Here is an 18,808-nt window from a genome sequence, read left to right on the forward strand (position 1 = left end):
AAATAAATGCAGAGGAACTGGGTTAGAAAGATCCCTTCATGACTGAGTAGGCCTCATCAGCATCCTTTGTCCCTCTTCTAACCTCCATTCTTTTCCTCCCCACAAGGAACCATACTATCCCTCACCTGAGTCTACCTATGTGGAAATGTGTAAGACAGTCCTTTCCATAGATGACCATCCATTTGGATTTTTCTTTAAACTTCACAGGATCTGACTTTCATCTTTTGGACAGCAAAAGAAACCACCATGATCATGCACGGTCATTAATCTTTTCCTAGAGGGAATAGGTTAAAAGATGGATGTGTGAGTATGGTCATCAAAGGGGAAATAAGTACTTAGAGCTCAAGCCTTCATGAAACTGTGTGCTTGGAAAAATGAGGGCTCTGTTTTAGTCAGTATAGGTTAGGTAAAGCTGCAGTATCAAACAACAATCTAAGTGGCTCAAAACTAGAGTTTATTTTTCACTCACATTACATGTACATTGCAATTCAGGAAACAAGTTAACAGGGCTGCCCCATCTGAAACACCACTGGTCACCACCACAGAGAGAAAGGAAGATGGAGGACATGTACTGATTGTTAGTTGCTTCTTCCTAGATGTGGCACATGTCACTTTTGTCCATATTTCATTAGCAAGAGCAAGTTGATGGTCATACCTAACTTTAAGGGGACAGGGAATTGGAATCCTCCCCTATGTCCAGATATGAGGGAGATTAGAGATTGGCAAATGGAATAATGTCAGTCACAGGCTCTATGTATAAGTAGAATGGTGCTATTTTTTAATTTGTGGAGCTGGGGGAGAGGTAGGCAGTGGGAGATACTGGTTTCTAATTAACTATTTTTAATAGAAAGAACCCCTCAATCTGAACTCAGGAAATAAAATGAGGGGTTTCCCTGGTGGCGCAGTGGTTGACAATCTGACTGCCAATGCAGGGGACACGGGTTCGAGCCCTGGTCTGGGAAGATCCCACATGCCGCGGAGCAGCTGGGCCCGTGAGCCACAATTACTGAGTCTGCGCGTCTGGAGCCTGTGCTCCGCAACAAGAGAGGCCACGATAGTGAGAGGCCCGCGCACCGTGATGAAGAGTGGCCCCCGCTTGCCACAACTAGAGAAAGCCCTTGCACAGAAAAAAAGACCCAACACAGCCATAAAAATAAATAAATAAATTTAAAAAAAAAAGAAATAAAATGAAAAGTCAACCTGTCATTTGGATACTCCAACCCCCAGTTCTCCTCTATAGGGCAATCATGATTACCAGTTTTCTGTGTCTCCTTCCCTCCAAATTCTCTACAAATAATCACACATGTTTATAAATATATGAGTTTGTTATATATAGCATGTGTTGTATATAGCATGAGAAAAATGCAAAACAAGAAACAAAAAAACTTGCATGTAGAGTTTAACTAAAACAAAAAACTCATCAACACCCAGGTGAAGGAATAGAAATGAGAAGTTCCCTTCCCAAAGCTCCCTGTGTGCCCCTCCCTGGTCATAACTGTCTCATCCTTTTAGATTCCCATGATTCTGACTTCTGTGATAGTTATTTCCTTGCCTTAAAAACAAAACAAAACAAAACAAAAACTTTAGCATCTTCATATATATCCCTAAGTGATATAATTTAGTTTTTCCTGTTTTCAAAATTTACAGAATGGAGTCTGTATAATCCTTTGAGTCTTGTATTGTCTTTTGAGTCTTGTTTCTTTCAATCAACATTTTGTTTGTGATATTCATCCGCACATAGCTGTAGTTTTGTCATTTTTATTATCATGTAGTATTTCGTTAGAAATTTACCACAAAACAAAACAATAAAACAACAAAAAAGAAACTTACTACAATTTCTACACTTAAAAATTTTCTAATTTTTCCATCTTAATGTCCTCTTGATAGACATTTGAGTTGTCTGCAGTTGGGGGCTGTTAAATGCAATGCTGCTGTGAACATTCTTGTCCATGGGTCTTGGTGCATAGGTGCATGAATTTCTCTCATGGGTGTACCCAGAAGGGAAATTACCGGGTTATAGAGTACAAATGCTTTCAACTTTAATAATAATGCCAGCTAGTTCTCCAAAATGGTTATACCTGCTTATATTCTCACTAGCAGTATAAGAAATTTCTATAGCTTTATCAACTCTTGGTATTGTCAGAGTATATTATTGTTTTACACAAATAGGAAAGTAGTGTAAAGTTCATTCTCCAACCTTGCCTTTTTTTTTTTTTTTGGTAATATAGCAGCATCATTTTATTTTGAATTCTTTGATTGGATAGCAACAGTTGATAAAAATCCCTATGATAAAACCTAATGACCCACTTCAGAAAAGATGGAGTTGGGCCTTCCTAGCAAATATGGCAGGGAAAAGTCCAACTTTGCCTTTTTAAAAATATAAAAATACATCTTGGAATGTATGCCATCTAGAATATATAGACATCCATTTTCATGCTTGCTTAACGTTCTTAGTTATGACTTTTATTTTCTCTACTATCTTGAATAATAAATCATTTTCAACATAGAGAGAGAGCTGTAGGACAAAGATGGCATGTATTCACAACTCATTCCTCTGTTCATGGCAAACATTACTAATTGATCATGGCACTCTTTCCCAATGAGCACAAATGTAGCCTTAGATTCCTTCTCAACTCAGTGGTCTAATACCTTACTACTCAAAATGTAGTCCCAGGGCTTGCAGCATTAGCATCACCTGGGAGCTTGTTGGAAATGCAGAATCTCAGACCCTACTCCAAACTTACTGAATCAGAGTCTGCATTTAAGAAATATTCCCAGGTAATTCACCTGCACAAGGAAGTATAAGAAGGGCTGGCTTAGGCAGCATCTACCAAATACCAAAGAAATGTGTGTGTCCTCCCTATTTCAGAGGCACACTGCAAGCCTCTGTCCTTGGTCCTGTTCTTCTAAAGGGTTTATCTGTGCACTTCATGAGAACATAGGTGGCAGGCTGATCTGATGTGCCTACAGTAAGAATTCTAGAGGGGTAGCAGAAACACTGGATTGCAGAATCACGATACAAGCACACCGAGAGGGTGGAGTGAAGGACAGGCTCTAACCATTGAGCTAAAGAAAATTTGACCAAGACAAACAAAAGACTTCATAGTAGCATATCTGAAAATAGTAGTGGCATATAAACATATATGTATGTATAATAATCATTTTGCTGTACACTTGAAACTAACCCAACACTGTGTTAACTGTGCTTAAATTTTAAAAAGTAAAAATAAACATCTAATAACAACAAAAAAGAGAATAGCAGTGGCATGCAGTGTCTGTTATGAAACATTACCTTTGATGTCACACAGAAAGGTTGCATTCCAGATTAGTTTGAGACACAAAACCATGCTCTCCCCTCCTCTTATTAAGTCAATTAATGCACTAGAAAATACAGAGGCTCTGAGGGTACCCGTTGTAGTCACTTCTCTTTGTTTAATTCAGCAGTCCCCAAAGAGAACCATTTCTGTATATCACATATTAATATCTACAGGACTGATGTTATGGAACACAGTGTGGGAAACACTGGCTTGGGGTTTTAGTTTATGGTCTGGGCCATGAAAAAGACAAAGCTATCTTTGAAACACATTAAGAGAAGTACAGTTTTCAAGGAAAAAGAGAGGAGGCGCCTGCAGTCTGATGAGCACCATGTTGATTTCCTAGATTTACTAAAGAGGGATTCAAACATCTCCAGAGACGAACCCCAGGACATTGGAGGCAAGCCACACATGTCCTACTGTGAATGTCTAAATTAGAGCAGATTTTCCTTTCCTGTGTCAACACATGACAGTGATGGGATGGGGGTCAGAAAGGTGGGGCAGTTGAATAGCTTAAGATGGAGGAAGCTCCAGGGGAGAACCACACCCCTCTCTCTCCACAGGAACTGCTCAGTAATGCTGGCACATGTTCACTGGAGCATCCTGTGAAAAAGGAACAAAAATCGGGGGATCAGAGAACAGACTTGAGACAGGTAGATGAGAGTTACAGAAAAGTGAAAAGTCACACAGGCCATATTCTCTGGCCACCATGCAATAGAATTAAAAAGTAAGAAAAATTTAGCCAAAATTTTGTTAACTTGGAAATTTTGGAAAAGCTTTCTAAATGATTCTTGTTTCCAAAAGGAAAATTTTTTTATTTATAAACTATTCAGAAATAAACAATAATTAAAGAGCTACATGTCAGCATCTTGGAGTGCAGTCAAAGCAGTAGTCAGGAAAATGAATACCCACGGGTGCATTGATGACAAAACAAGAAAGACTGGCATTAGATAAATTACGTTTTCTTATTTTTATATAAATTTATTTATTTTTGGCTACGTTTGCTCTTTGTTGCTGCCTGTGGGCTTCCTCTAATTGCGGCAAGTGGGGGTTACTCTTCGTTGTGGTGCTCAGGCTTCTCATTGCAGTGGCTCCTCTTGTTGCAGAGGGGCTCTAAGGTGCGTGGGCTTCAGTAGTTGTGGCACATGGGCTCAGTAGTTGTGGCTCACGGGCTCTAAAGCACAGGCTCATTAGCTGTGGCGCACGGGCTTAGTTGCTCCATAGCATGTGGGATCTTCCTGGACCAGGGCTCAAACCTGTGTCTCCTGCATTGGCAGGCGGATTCTTAACCACTGCACCACCAGGGAAGCCCATGAATTACGTTTTCAACCTAAGAAGTTAGCAAGTGAATAGTGAAATAAATCCAAAGGAAGTATAAGCAGAAATCACTAAAGATAAAAGTAGAAATGGGGCTTCCCTGGTGGTGCAGTGGTTAAGAATCCGCCTGCCAGTGCAGGGGACACGGGTTCGATCCCTGGTCCAGGAAGATCCCACATGCCGCAGAGCAGCTAAGCCCGTGCACCACAACTACTGAGCCTGCGCTTTAGAGCCCCCGAGCCACAACTACTGAGCCCGCACGCCACAACTACTGAAGCCAGTGCACCTAGAGCCTGTGCTCCACAACAAGAGAAGCCACCGCAATGAGATGCCTGCGCATCACAATGAAGAGTAGCCCCCACTCACCGCAACTAGAGAAATCCCGCACACAGCAACAAAGACCCAACACAGCCAAAAATAAAAAAAAAATTAAAAAAAAAAAACAGTAAACACAACAGGAAAAAAAAAGATATTTATAAAAACAGAAATGAATACAATGAAGACAAATAAAACCCCTAAATAAAACTAAATACTAATTATTTGGAGGAAAAACAATAAAATAGACATGGTTGAAAAGTATTATCAAAGAAAAAAAGGAAAAAACAAGAATAACATTTGAAAAATGTTAATTAAGAACAAATTATTGGGACTTCCCTGGCAGTCCAGTGGCTAAGACTTTGTGCTGTGCTCCCTCTGCAGGGGGTGTGGGTTCAATCCCTGGTAGGGGATGAATAGATAAAAATTTTTAAAAAAAATTGGCACAACTTTATAGCAATAACTTTAAAAATTTGAACAAAAGTTACGATATTTTGTGAATGAAATACAAATATACAATAAACATATGAAATGATGGAAAATATAGGAAAGCAGGTTTGGTTTCATTGTAAGGAATAACTTCCTAACAAAGTGGAATGATTCATGAATGCCATGACCTATGTTGCTAAAGAAGGGAACATCTCAGGCTCAGATGCCTGAGAGGTGGACCAGAGACATGTCTGAGAGGTGGACCAGACATTGCTCCTGACAAGGAGCAATAAGGCTGATGCTTTGTGTTGGTGGGGACTGGAACACAGAATTCTCTGTTTCTTTGATGTCCCTGATCCACCTCCCTTAGCAGTGTGTTGTTTTTACCAACAGCCCTTATTGTTATGGGTAGCAAAGTTGCTCTGATAATCTCCTAGAGACTAGCAGGCTGGGGACAGGCAGTTGGTATGGCCTGTTTGCCTGGGCCTAGAGGAGGCCAGGCGGCCAGAGCAGAGGCCCCTTACTGCCACCAGCTTCTCAGGCTCCCTGGACTCACACGGGGATACTTTTGGAATAATTGGGTTAGAACCAGGGCCTGTCTAATGACTGAGCTCTGGGGCAGGGCTCCAGCATGAAGAACAGGAAGTGATCAGCCCACAGACTGGCCCACATAGGCTGTGACTCACTGGTTGTTCGGGTGCAGGTCATGCCCCTGTCGTGCCGATACTACAACTGTAGGTCAGCTTGGAGTTGCACTGGGGATAGGCGGTACCATGATGGGGGCTGGGCTGCACTGGAAACCCCATCCCTGTGAGGATCAGAGAAGCAAGAGCCAAACTGAGTAAGGGTAGCAAGAGGCCGCCATGTAGTAGCCCACAAAATTTCTCAGGTTTGGCATTCTGCCCAGGCCTCTGCCCTCACCCCCTGCTCTATTCTGCCCATACACCCACACTGGCCCAGACTGGGAAACTTCACAGCTTTGCTAAGTTATGGTCAGGCTAGTTATGGCCAGTAAACCAAGTAGGTGACACATCATTGCAACGTGGCAGGCCTCCTTATGGACTGGGCTGCGACTGCCCTTGGGTCACTATGCTGGCCCGTCAGGGTGGAGTCATTCTTCCTTGGAGGATGCTGCCTTCCCTGATGGAGGATGTGAAATGCTGCTCTGTCCTCCTAGAGTTCTGGAGCATTCCAGAAAAGGCAAGACTGGGAAGCAGAGGAAAAGAGCATGTGTTTAAAAACAAATATGTCAAAACCCCAAACATAACCAAAGAACCTCCTTCCAGAGTTACACACACCTGTGATTCATGAAATTTACACCCTGAATGTTTCTGGGATCAGACAGAACATCACTGACTTGGGTTGGCTTTCATCACCCCTCTCAAACATGAGTGTCTTCATCTCCTGACTGACCTCTTTGTTTACCATCTCCTGACCACTAGGGTCCCCAGCTGCCAACTCACACACATCTGAGCCCCTGTTTAAAGCTTCTAGGTGCTCCCATTGACCTCCAGCCAGTCTTAGTTTGAGTTCCTACAAAAGTAGGTTCTGGGTATGTGGTTTGTCTGGAAGTGATTCCAGGAAGAAGTGGGGAAGTGATACAGGGAAAGAAGGAAATCTAAGGAAGAGAACCCTGAAGAAGTTGTCTTGATTACCCAGGCATCTCACTGGCGAGAAAGCACAGCCCAGCACCTAATCTGCCATACCCCTGTTCCAGGTGCACTAGCGCTAAGGGCTGTGGCAGGTGACAGGTGGTACTCTTCCACTACATTGGCTCCATTCATCCAGGTAGAAGTCGAAAGCAGTATTTAATTATTGAGTGGGAGAAGACTTAACAAATATTTGCATAAAAGGATTTTGTTCCTCTTGGGCAAATAGCTGGCAGGTTTTGTTTGTTTGTTACTGGTTTTGTTGGTTGCTCTGGAGCAAGTGTGGCAGAGGAAAAGAAATAGACTTCTCAGAAGATGTATGGGATTTTTTGTTTGTTTTTTTTGTTCTTTCTTATTTGTTAGGAGCTGACAATGTCTTGTTTCCAGGTGAATGGCAATGGAGTGGTTGTCAGGAAGTACTCAAAAATCAGAAGATCACATCCTTAGATGCCCGGTAACACTTGGATGGTAAAATTTGGAAGTGGGAATATATTTGACTCCAGTCATTAGGGAATGTCTCAGCCCAGGAAGTATGGATCACTAGACCATGTGTGGCTTAATGCAGGGCAGGAGCAAGTCAAGAACACACAAATACACAGACAGATGCAGAAACGGGTGTGGAGATGGGGAGCTGGAGAAAGACTGGGACCTGAATATACATATAAGAATGTATAGATTCATAATTATAGCAATTATATATATGTATATCAAGATGAATATAGATACCAATATGTGCATATAGAGCGAGAGATACACAGAAAAGTATTAAGAAGTGTTATATATATGAGAGTTTATTTCCCTACATATGGTGAAATTGCAGGTAAATGTTTTTCCCTTTTGCTCATCTAATATATTCTGCTTTTCGTAAAATGAATTTGCATCGTTTATCCAAAAAGAAAGTTGTTTTTTTTTTAAGAAAAGACTAAAGATACAGAAAAAGTATAAAACACTTAGTAGGAAATGCTTCCGACTAGCAGACACATTTCGTTATCTCCCATCTAGTTAGGGTGTCGAGGCAAATAGAGGGCTTCCAGCATCAGGAAAAAGGGGAAATTTTTAAAGCTATGTCCATGGTCCCATACAGCTAATAATGTACCTAGTTATGTTTTATTTCTGTGAAATTTCTGTGAAATTTTTCTACTGAAAAATGACTGTCTATGATAAATATCCAGTTTTCAACCAAGCTGTTTCAGGAGTATAGTAGTGATTCTTTGTGGGTATTCCTGATCCAAAAAGGCTTTTTTTACATGCACATTGCTTTCAGAATCTGTGGCACATCCTTTAATTAATGATAACACACAAATAGGTCCATAATAAAATGGATTCACCTTATTATAAATAACTCTTATCCTTTGCAGAAGGATTTGAAATATGAAGCATCAAAAGTTATTACTAACCATATATGAGAACCAAGATGGTTGAGAAGAGGCATTGTATTAGTTGCCTGCTGCTACGTAAAAATTACCATAAACTTATCAGCTTAAAACAACACCTCTTTATTATATTACACTTCTCTATAGATCAGGCATCTGGGCAGATTTGGCTGGTTCCTCTGCTCAGGGTCTAACAAGATTGAAATTGAAGTGTGGGCAGGTCTACATTCCTCTCTGGAGGTTCTACTGGGGCAGAATCTACTTCCAAGCTCCTTCGGGTGTGGGTAGAATTCAATTTCTTGTTGTGAGAGGGCTGAGGGCTTGTTCCACACTGGCCTCTGACTCTCAGTTCTTTAATGCCACTCACATTTTTCTCATGTGGTCCCCACAGTCTTCAAACCAGGAATGACATGTTAAGTCATTCTTATGTGAAGAATCTTTTTATCTTCTGCCTCTTCTGCTGCTTTTTAAAGGGCCTGTGGGATTTGATCAGGCCTACCCTGATAATCTCTGTATTTTAACGGTTCTCCAGATTGGGAACTTTAATTAATAATTGCAAAATTGGACTCCCCTGGTGGCGCAGTGGTTAAGAATCCGCCTGCCAATGCAGGAGACATAGATTCGAGCTCTGGTCGGGAAGATCCCACATGCTGTGGTGCAACTAAGTTCGTGCGCCACACTACTGAGCCTGTGCTCTAGAGCCCGCGAGCCACAACTACTGAAGCCTGTGTGCCTAGAGCCCGTGCTCCATAACAAGAGGGGTCATCAAAATAAGAGGCCCGCACACCACAATGAAGAGTAGCCCCCGCTCGCCACAGATAGAGAAAGCCCATGTGCAGCAATGAAGACCCAACACAGCCAAAAATAAATAAATTAAATAAATAAATTTAAAAAAAAAAAGAAATACATGTGTATAGGAAAGGCAAAGAAAAGGAACTCAGATTTGTTGAAAGTTTACCATGACCAAGCATGTGTCAGATAGTTCATGTACATTATCTTACTTACTCTTCCCTACAACCATAATTTTATGTCAATTTTACATCTGATGTCAAGTAATTTCTATAATTTCACACAAAACGTTCAGCAGCAGACCCAGAAGTTGAGCCTCAAATTAATGGACTCCAGAACATAAATTCTTGACCCTGCTGAAACAAGACTGGGATAGAAGGTTAAGAGGACTGGTAATTTTAAAAGTATTTCTAAAAAAAAAAAAAAAAGTATTTCTAAAAGTTTTTTTTACTGTTTTTAGGTTATCTTTTCAATAAAAACTATGGTTATACTTTCAAGCAACCTGGAAATTAATTAATGCCAAGTTTAAAAATTGGTACAGAATAGCATGTGTGCTATGAATACAATTATGTACAAAAATATGTTCCAGTGACAAAAACTGGAATCAAATATGAAACATGTGGGATTGTGTTAAGGGAAAGGGCTGAGGGTAATTTTTCTTTTTTTTTTTCGGCCGCACTGCATGGCTTGCGGAATCTTAGTTCCCCAACCAGAGATTGAACCTGGGTCCTCGGCAGTGAAAGCACTGAGTCCTAATCACTGGACTGCCAGGGAATTCCCTGAGGGTAATTATTTTTATGCATAATTTTTTAATGTTGCATTATTCTTCAATAACAACAATATAAAAGCAAAAGGGAAAAAGAAGAAAGAAAATTAAACATTGAAATTTAAAAATCTGGCTCACCCAAGCAGGAGCAGTGGCCTGCCTTGATGCTGCCTCTTATGTGTCTCAAGACCCAGGATTCACTAAGTTTGGCCTCTAAGTTCACTGGAGCAACTTTAGCATGGTGATGGGCAGATGCTGGCCACGTGGAGGTTTTCGGAGTCCTTCTGTAGGAAACCATGTCAAAAAGTAAACACAAGAAAGCTTTGACTCATTCATGCTCTTGTTCCCCCATTTTAGGGGGCTTGACAGGCCTACATTTGGGCTGCACAAAGCCAGCAGACCTTGGTCTTCTGTGGTCTGTGTTGGGACCATCTACATGCCCAGAATAGCCCTTGGACCACCCATCCTTGTGGACCTTTGTGATACTCTCAAGGGCAACTTAACCTCTCCCAAGGTCCAGGAATTAGGGTCAGGGATGTAAATAATAGGGATGCCCACAGAGACAGAGCTGTGAATGGAGCTGAGGCTAAGAAACAGTGGGAGAAACAGTACCGAGACGTGCCGAACTGCAGACCTGGGGTCACCTTAATTCCAGAAGATAGAAGCTTATCGTCTGAGGACATTCTTAAGGGGCTGTGGCTCTACCCACTGAATTGCACTGCCCTGTCTTCAAGGTCCCTCCTAACCAGACAAATCTGCTAGAGGGTACAGAGAAACATTTGGGCCTGGTACCATGTGAACTTGGTTGGCTACAAAAGTGACTTGTACATCCTCTTCCCATCTCAAGTTTGTTGCACCTACTACCATGAAATAATCTTGCTAAAATACAAATATACTTATATCACTTCCCTGATCAAAAACCTTCAAGGACTCCTCAGTGCCTGCTGGATAGTCAAATTATTTTCCTAGTCTGTCATCATCTGACACTAACCAACTCTGCATGTACTTGGCTTCAGTCACATCAATCTAGTCAGCACCCCATTGAGGTAGATGCTGTTTCCTTCCTACCTTTGGGACTGTGTGCACAAGTCTCTCCACCTCTCCAAAGCCGACCCAGTTTGGGGCCTACACAAAAGTTTTAGTAGAAATAAACTGGAAAATGACCATGCGTATGGTGGTTATCTTTGTTAATGTAGGAATTACAATGGAAAAATGCCAATTAGAGAGCTGGAGGAAAAGATGACCCTTTTTGAAGATAATATTTTCCAACTGGTTTCCTGAAAACACTCCTCCTGGAGATGTCAGTAAGTGTGAATGCAATCTGTGTCCTCCCAGGTGTGTCATGGTGTCCATGAGGGCATCACAGAAGTCATGTGATTAAAACAACAACAACAACAACAACAAAAACCCCTAGCATTTAGCCCAGCATTTCCCAAATTAATTTGATCATGGAACTCTGATTTCCTGTCACACCTATTAGCATGCCTTAGAAGAAGCATTTTGTAAGATGTGACTGAGAAATATTACTTTAAGTTGGTCCTTTTTCACTGTGGCCTGTCAACCAATTTTTTTGAATCCCAGTAGTCTTTTTCCTAAATGCCCATAATTATAATATTTGGAAAGAGTCTTGGAGACGAGTTGTCTCCCAATATTTCTTCCCCCTTTCTTCCAGAATAACAATTTTTAGTTGGGCACATGGCTGCCAGGAATAAAGTCAGCTCTGCCCAGCTTCCTTTGCAGCTAGATGTGGCCATGGGACTCAGTGCTGGATTGTGCTCATAAAGAGAAGGAGTATACTCTCCCCCTCTTCTTTCCCCCTTCCTCCACTACAGTGATGGAATGCAGAGGGCTGGGGAGCTATATTGAATCATGTGGTCAAAAGCAACACAGAGAAGGAAGGGCAGAGCAAGAAGTGAGAAGGAGCCAGAGCTTCTGGCAACATGACAGAGCTGAGATGTTATACCATCTTGGACCTTTTTATGAGAGAAAAAAACTATTTCTATCTGTTTAAGGTGGTATTATTTTTGGTCTCTGTCACTTGCAGCCAAGCCTATATTCTCACAAGTGCAGTTACCATTTATTGTTTTGTCTGGCCAGAACAGAGCCACTATCATTTAGGAAATGCTTCCCTACTTTCTAACCATGTAGTTCTTGGGGAGTTTGCAAAGCCCCATTTTCCTGTCCATGGTGATGGTTGCAGGGATGGAGACATGATCCACACTGGCCAAGCAGAACACTCTCTGGGATTTTTCTACCTGAAGCTGGCAGGGAAGAGCCTTTTTCTTTGCTGGTCATGAGGCTGTAAGAGCATGAGCTGGAGCTTCCTAAAGATCTAGTTCTGAAACAGGAGCGAAGGGGGCAGGGCACAACCTTTAAAAGAATGACATAGCCTTGGGACATGACATAAATGGTTAGAACCAACTAGGTCCAAGATGGCGGACGAGACTTTCACTAGACCTTAAGCCTCAGTAAACACTCCTTGTAACACATCAGCATGCTAGATGACACACCCACAGGCGCCATGACTGTTCCAAGGCCGACTATAAAATGTCAACAAATGGGCAGTGGCCCAATTTCTGGAAATCCCCACCCCTTCCCCAAAATAGCTGGAATACTCCTCCCACTCACTAGCCTATGAAATTACCCACCCCTATAAAAACTGACAACTCCGTACCCTGGTGCCTCTCTCGCTTTCTGAGATGGCCCACACTCTACGGAGTGTGTTTCTCTCTAAATAAATTCACTTCTTACCTATCATTTTGTCTCTCACTGAATTCTTTCTGCAACGAGACATCAAGAACCTGAGCTTCATTAAGTCCTGAGACCAGGTGTGTGATCTCAATCAAAAGACCATGGGTTTGGGGCTTCCCTGGTGGCGCAGTGGTTGAGAATCTGCCTGCTAATGCAGGGGACACGGGTTCGAGCCCTGGTCTGGGAAGATCCCACATGCCGTGGAGCAACTAGGCCCGTGAGCCACAACTACTGAGCCTGCGTGTCTGGAGCTTGTGCTCTGCAACAAGAGAGGCCGCGATAGTGAGAGGCCCGCGCACCGCGATGAAGAGTGGCCCCCACTTGCCGCAATTAGAGAGAGCCCTCGCACAGAAACGAAGACCCAACACAGCCAAAAATAAATAAATAAATTAATTAATTAATTAATTTTTTAAAAAAAAGACCATGGGTTCAAGTCCCAATCTGAGTTGCACGGTTCCAGCCTCCTTGTGGGGTTGATGCTGCAAGGTGAGGGAAACTGGAAAAGGGCTCCCTCGTCCCCCTTACTCTTGACTGTCCCTCTCGACACCACATTTCGCTCTTCTCCGTTCCACAACTACATTCTTTTTTTTTTAATAAATTTTTTTATTTATTTATTTTTGGCTGAGTTGGGTCTTCCTTGCTGCGCGGGCTTTCTCTAGTTGCGGTGAGCAGGGGCTGCTCTTCGTTGCAGTGTGTGGGCTTCTCATTGCGGTGGCTTCTCTTGTTGCAGAGCTTGGGCTCTAGGCGCACAGGCTTCAGTAGTTGTGGAACGTGGGCTCAGTAGTTGTGGCTCACGGGCTCTAGAGTGCAGGCTCAGTAGTTGTGGTGCACAGACTTAGTTGCTCCACAGCATGTGGGATCTTCCCAGATCAGGATCAAACCCGTGTCCCCTGCATTGGCAGGTGGATTCTTAACCATTGTGCCACCAGGGAAGTCTCCAAGTCCTTGGAATTTTTAATTTCAAATGTCTACCAGATTTAGAAAAGCATATGTGGAGGTGACCAAGCCTTTGTATCAAGTTACTCAATGTGGCCTCTGGACCATGGCTGGTCCATGAGTTGTTTGTCACTGGCCCATGATGAGTTAAGTACAGATATTGAGAGCAAGCATCTATAACCCTTTACAGCAATTTGTTGTTGCCACAACATCCAAATGCATGATTGGCAGACTCATCTCATTGAACAGAGGTATAAACCAAAATTATTAACTCATGACAATTCGAAGTTAAACTAAAGGTTATTCACTACAAATTATTTGATGTTTAGATTAATGTGCTTTAGTTTAGTGTTTCTTTAGATTAAATAAAAGGCTCTGGATTCAGAGAAAAGAGAAGAGTTAGAGGGACGCAACTGGGTTCAAAACTTCAATGTGTCCCTGCATCCATCCTGTCCCCCTCCCCCAGAAGCCCAAGCATTGACATAAATAGAGGGTGGGGGGTGGAAGGGGAGAGCTGCCAGCAGGAGAACAAGAGGTATCCTTGATAAACTGGGAAATTGGAATCAGAAGGGACCCTGCCCTTTCTCTAAGTAGAGCCTGGGAAGCAGCATATTTGTATCATTTCTTTGAGAAATGAAAAGGCTATGGGCAGAGCTGGACAGCTGGACTGGAGAAAGCCCACACAATTCCCACTCACCCCAGCATGGGGGTGGGAGCAGCAGAATAATTTGAGGTGTGTCCAGAAGGAGCCCAAAGGCAGTGACGAACCTGGGACACTCCCACTATGTAGGCACAAGGGTCACCTAACGTTCTCAGGTGGCCAAATGGGGTGCAGAAGGAGCTGAGAGACAGAGAACTTAAGAAACTGTGCAGCTGAGAACAAGCAACAACGCCACAGCTACATGTATGGACCAACATCTGAGGTTTAGACAAGACAAAGTACATCACAGCAAATGCCACTGTGGATACACATGGGCCAGCTGCTTCCCTTCCCTGGTATTAGATACCTCCCCACTCCAACTGAGATGGCAAACCTGGCAGGAAGGGGAACTCTCATAATGACCAAGAGTAAATTTCGATCATCTGGTATATATAAGTGACTCATGATTGAAATTCAATGAAATTATTTAAAAAGCAGAAAAAAAAACTGGAACACCTAACTTCTTGCAAACTTGAGTCTATGAGCTGAGATTCATGCCTGCTTTTGCTTTAACCAGAATAACAGGTGTTAGTAAGCACCTTGACATTATTTCTGATTTTAATTAGAATGCAGCTGGTATTTTACTCTATAGCATTTGCTGTTGATTCTTCATATTCTTTATTATGCTAAGGTCTATCTATTTGAAGCTGACCAGAGAGTTTTAATTTCTTTTGTTATTAAATCAGGAATACATGTTGAATTTTATCTAATGCCTTTTTGGCATCTATCAAGAGGGTCATATGATTTTTCTCCTTTAACGTAATGAAGTACATCATAGATTTTCTTAATATACCTTTGACTTTGCTTATTTGTTTTAATCCACATCTGGATTTGATCTTATAATTTATTTACAATTTAAAAATCAATATTCATAAGTGAGATTGATGTGTACTTTTTAAAAATATTCATTTGGACAAGCTTTGATATTGGGGTTATACTAGGCTTATAAAATGAATACTGATGCTTCTAAATTTTTCCATTGCTGTAGATTCTAGAACGTAAAAATTATCTTTCTTGAGTGGATAGAGAAGATGCAGTACATATATACAATGGAATACTACTCAGCCATAAAAAAGAATGAAATAACGCCATTTGTAGCAACGTGGGTGGACCTAGAGATTACCATACTAAGTGAAGTAAGTCAGAAAGAGAGACAAGAAAGAAAGAGAGACAAAGAAAGACAAGAGAGACAAGAGACAAGAGACAAGAGAGACAAATACCATATGATGTCACTTATATGTGGAATCTAAAATATGAGACAAGTGAACCTATCCATGAAACAGAAACAGACTCATAGAGAACAGACTTGTGGTTGCCAAGGGGGAGTGAGGTGGGGGAAGGGATGGAGTGGGAGTTTGGGGTTTGCAGATGCAAACTAGTATATATAGAATGAATAAACAATAAGGTCATACTGATTAGCACAGGGAACTATATTCAGTACCCTGTGATAAACCATAATGAAAAAGAATATGAAAAAGAATGTATATATGTGTATAACTGAATCACTTTGCTGTACAGCAGAAATTAACACATTGTAAATCAACTATATTGCAATAAAATAAATTTTAAAAAAAGAATGAGGGGGACTTCCCTGGTGGTCCAGTGATTAGAACTCTGCGCTTCCACTGCAGGGGGCATGGGTTCAATCCCTGGTCGGGGAACTAAGATCCTTCATGCCACATGGGGTGGCCAAAAAAAGAGAATGAACAAGAAATCACTTTCATTACAAAAATTGTAACTAAAAGGGAAAAAATAATAAAATATGCCTGGGGAAAATTTTTTTTTAATTACCTTTCTTGAAGATTTTGCCAAAAATTTTCCATACTATTGTCCAACCTGAAAATTTGGGCAACTAAAACCTTTGAGGACCCTTTTCCCATCCTCTAGAGTTAGTGGGTCTATTCAGATTTTCTATTTCTTCCTGAGTCAATTTTAGTAATTCATATTTTTAATAATACATTTCATTTCCATTTATAAACTCTCACATAAAATCGTACCTAATATTCTCTTCTCTGAGTGTCTACCTCTGAATCCTGAGTTTCACTTGAAAGTACAATTATGAATCTTCCTTTTGTACAAGTTTCCCCTGTTACTGGAAGCCTCTCTCCTCCACTTCTGATCCATTTTCTTTTGTGTTCCTGAATCTTTTCATGAGCCAAGTGCCTCTTCTCATCTTTTACCCAAAGGAGTCTGTTTTTGTCCAGTGTCAGAGGAGTTTGATGAGCTTGATCAAAAAATGAGGTTTCCTGTTCTAATCTTCTAGTCTCAGACACAGAAGAAAAGTCATACTTTCTCTAGGTTTATTTACCAGATTTAGAGGATGACCTGAGAGTGGAGAGAAGGGCTGGACCCCCAGCTGGGATAGGGGACAGTAGGCTAGACTCTCTCCCATTGCACAGAGAGCTCTCCAAGATCTCACCTGCCTGCATCCTCTCCCAAGGCCTCTCCTATTACAACCTACCAGCCATAAAGAAGCCTGGCAGTTCTCAGGCCACGACTGCTTTGTTGCCTCTTACCATGCTGCCTGTGCTGCTCCATCTGTCTGGGATGCCCATGTCATGCTTCTTGACCTGGGAGGTACTTCCTCGAGTTTTCACTTTTATGATAGAAATTTAAGCCATACCTTTATGTTTTGTGCACTTTTCTTTTTTTTAATTTAACTATTGTTATTTTTTAACATCTTTATTGGAGTATAATTGCTTTACAATGGTGTGTTAGTTTCTGCTGTATAACAAAGTTAATCAGCTATACATATACATACATCCCCATATGGCCTCCCTCTTGCATCTCCCTCCCACCCCACTTTTCTGTATATGTATTATATTTCACAATGAAAAGAGTTTAAAAAGTATCTGCATATATTTTTATATTTGAATTTTTTTGGGAAGACTACAAGGGCATACTGTTTATAAAGGAGGTCTTTACTCTTTTATTTAATGTAATTCCACATTTAAATAAATTAAATTATTAATTTTCAAAGGCTGAAAATTGGCCAGGTAGTAGGAAAACCCTGGGCTGAACCCTGGTGACCAGAGATACTACCACAGTCTTGGCTGTGTCCAGAGAGATTTTAACATGGAGCTGGTTCCTTCAAGATTTTGCTCAAATTGCATATTCTCAGTAAGACCTTCCCTGGCCTCTCTGTTTAGTACTGCAGCCTACTCACATTTCCATCACATCCATCCCTAGCATCAGCATTCCTCGTCTCCATTCTGCTCAACTCTTCTTCCATAGCAATTGTCACTTTCTAACTCACTGTTACTTTTTTCTGCATTCTAGACAGAAGGAACAGCTAAAGCCAAGGCTCTAAGTTGGGAGCAGGCTCAGAGAAGTCAAGGGGCACTGAGAAGGCTGGTGTGACTGAAGCAGAGTGAACAAGAGGTAGAGCAGCCGATGACAGGGAGGTGAGGGGGAGACCGTGTTGGGCCCCATCGCATTGCAGGGATGCCGGCTTTTCCTGTGAGTCAGATGTGGAGCTGCTGTGGGATTTTAAGAGAAATGACAGGATATGACACATTTTAAAAGGGTCACTCTGACTACTGTGCTGATAAGTGAAGATTTTATGTTGATAGGAGAACATATTGAGATAAGAAAAGATGTTACAGCCACAAAATAAAAATTGCTTGCTACAAAAATAACACCCAGAATGCAAAACAGAGTCCTTAGACCTCAAAACCATGATAGCAAAAATACAAAATGTATAGCAGAAGAGCTGGAACATAAAGCTGAGGAAATCTTCCATGAAGGAGAGAAAAAGATAAAATATGGAAAAAAGACAAAAATATGGAAAATAGGAGAGAAAAAATAAAGACTAACATTTAAGGAAACAATTCCAGAAATAGGAAACAGAGACATCTGAGTGAATGAAATTATAAGATGATTGATTTCAGAAAATTCCTTTACACTGAAAGACAGGAGTTCCTAGACTGAAAGGATCTGGAACACCTGGTGTAATGGATAATGGGTGCTGGTTAAAAATGAACCAACAATAAGACACATCATCGTGAGATTTCAGTACAGTGAAAACCTACAAGCATCTAGAAAGAAAAATAATAGCAAAATAAAGAACCTAGAATCAGAGTGGCACCAGACATCTCCACAGATGTCACACAGGACGCCCAAAGGAACTGCAGTCACATCCTCACCTGTGAAGTAGCATGAGCAGGTGGAGAACAGGGCAGCAGGCTCTGGACAGAGCTCTTCAAGACGAAATGGATGAAATACTAGGAGATACATACAAATGGCAACAATTTGAATTAGTGATAGATACACAGAAAATTATGTAAACAAACAAACAAAGCAAGATTGTTCATTCTAGGAAAAACTAAAAGTATCTGTCCTGGCTTAGCTGCAAATAAGGTCTATATATTCTTGGTAATGTCAACATTTAATACTGATCCAACCAAAATGACACAATTATATGGAGAAAATGGAGGGCCTGGAAGTATGTGAGTATCATGGGAGACGAT

Source organism: Eschrichtius robustus, chromosome 16 (assembly GCF_028021215.1).
Source record: "Eschrichtius robustus isolate mEscRob2 chromosome 16, mEscRob2.pri, whole genome shotgun sequence".
Lineage (NCBI taxonomy): Eukaryota > Metazoa > Chordata > Mammalia > Artiodactyla > Eschrichtiidae > Eschrichtius > Eschrichtius robustus.